Here is a 2,110-nt window from a genome sequence, read left to right on the forward strand (position 1 = left end):
ATGCCATTCTGGGCGTTTAACGCCAGAAGGACACAATAGGGAAGATTTTGTTTTTAATTCAAATTTTTTTTCAAATCTTCATAATTTTTCAAAATCAAATCTTTTTCAAATCACATCTTTTCAATCATATCTCTTCAAAATCAATTTCTTTCCATTTTTTTTATTTTCGAAAATCCTTGTTATAATTAAAGATTTACTTCAAAAATTTCAAGTTGTTACTTGCCTATTAAGAAAGGATCAAACTTTAAATTTTAGAATCATATCTTTTAATTTCTTATTAGTCAAGTAATCAACTTTAATTTTAAAAACTTTCTTTTTCTAAATTGATTTTCAATCATATCTTCTCAATCATATATTCTCAATCACATCTTTTTCAAAATTAACTCTCAATCATATCTTTTTGATTTCTAATTTCAAAATCTTTTTCAAAAATCACTTAATTTCTTTCCCAATTTTAGTTTTCGAAAATCATCAATCAAATTTTCAAAATTTCTTTTAATTATTTCAAAATCTTTTACTTTAATTTCGAAAATTCTTCCCCTCTTCTCACATCCTTCTATTTAAAGGACTAACACTCTTCCTCAAGGTGTAATTCAAACTCCCTCCTTCTTTATATGTTCGAATTCTCTTCTATCTACCTCCTCCTTCTATTCTTCTTTTTCTCTGACACCTCAAGAAATCTCTATACTGTGACATAGAGGATTCCCTACTTTCTTGTTCTCTTCTCTTTCATATGAGCAGGAACAAAGATAAAGGCATACTTGTTCAAGCTGATCCTGAACCTGAAAGGACCTTGAAGAGAAAGCTAAGAGAAGTTAAAGAACATCTCTCTTTAGAGGGCCTAACAGAGCTTTTCAAGGAAGAAGAAACCATGGCAGCCGAAAACAACAATGCCAACAATGCAAAGAAGGTGCTTGGTGATTTTACTGCACCTACTCCCGACTTCTATGGGAGAAGCATCTCAATCCCTGCCATTGGAGCAAACAACTTTGAGCTTAAGCCTCAATTAGTTTCTCTAATACAACAGAATTGCAAGTTTCATGGACTTCCATTGGAAGATCCTCATCAGTTCTTAGCTGAATTCTTGCAAATCTGTGACACTGTCAAGATCAATGGGGTTGACCCTGAAGTCTACAGACTTATGCTTTTTCCTTTTGCTGTAAGAGACAGAGCTAGGACATGGTTGGACTCACAACCTAAAGAAAGCCTGAACTCTTGGGAAAAGCTAGTCAATGCCTTCTTGGCAAAGTTCTTTCCACCTCAAAAATTAAGCAAGCTTAGAGTGGAAGTCCAAACCTTCAGATAGAAGGAAGGTGAATCCCTCTATGAAGCTTGGGAAAGATACAAGTAATTAATCAGAAGATGTCCTTCTGACATGCTTTCTGAGTGGAGCATCATAGGAATTTTCTATGATGGTCTGTCTGAACTATCTAAGATGTCATTGGATAGCTCTGCTGGAGGATCTCTTCATCTGAAGAAGACGCCTGCAGAAGCTCAGGAACTCATTGAAATGGTTACAAATAACCAATTCATGTACACTTCTGAAAGGAATCCTGTGAATAATGGGACAAATTAGAAGAAAGGAGTTCTTGAGATTGATACTCTGAATGCCATATTGGCTCAGAATAAAATATTGACCCAACAAGTCAATATGATTTCTCAGAGTCTATCTGAAATGCAAGCAGCAACAGGCAGTACTAAGGAAGCTTCCTCTGAAGAAGAAGCTTATGATCGTGAGAACCCAGCAATGGAAGAGGTGAATTACATGGGAGAACCATATGGAAACACCTATAATCCTTCATGGAGAAATCATCCAAATCTCTCATGGAAGGATCAACAGAGACCTCAACAAGGTTTCAACAACAATAATGGTGGAAGAAATAGGTTTAGCAATAGCAAGCCTTTTCCATCATCTTCTCAGCAACAAACAGAGAATTCTAAGCAAAGCCACTCTGATTTAGCAACCATTGTCTCTGATATAATCAAAACCACTCAAAGTTTCATGACTGAAACAAGGTCCTCCATTAGAAATTTAGATGCACAAGTGGGTCAGATGAGTAAGAAAATTACTGAACTCCCTCCTAGTACTTTCCCAAGCAATACAAAAGAG

General features: G+C 35.4%; 1 non-coding gene across 1 annotated transcript; it reads right to left on the reverse strand.

Moving 5' to 3' along the window:
* Window positions 1-1,273: 1,273 nt before the first annotated feature.
* LOC148565394 (small nucleolar RNA R71) lies at window positions 1,274-1,381 on the reverse strand. Its single transcript, XR_015884582.1, has one exon. It is a non-coding gene; the product is annotated as a small nucleolar RNA R71 (small nucleolar RNA).
* Between the last annotated feature and the right edge of the window lie 729 nt (window positions 1,382-2,110).

This window comes from Arachis ipaensis, chromosome B5 (assembly GCF_059453495.1).
Source record: "Arachis ipaensis isolate K30076 ecotype BB chromosome B5, ASM5945349v1, whole genome shotgun sequence".
Lineage (NCBI taxonomy): Eukaryota > Viridiplantae > Streptophyta > Magnoliopsida > Fabales > Fabaceae > Arachis > Arachis ipaensis.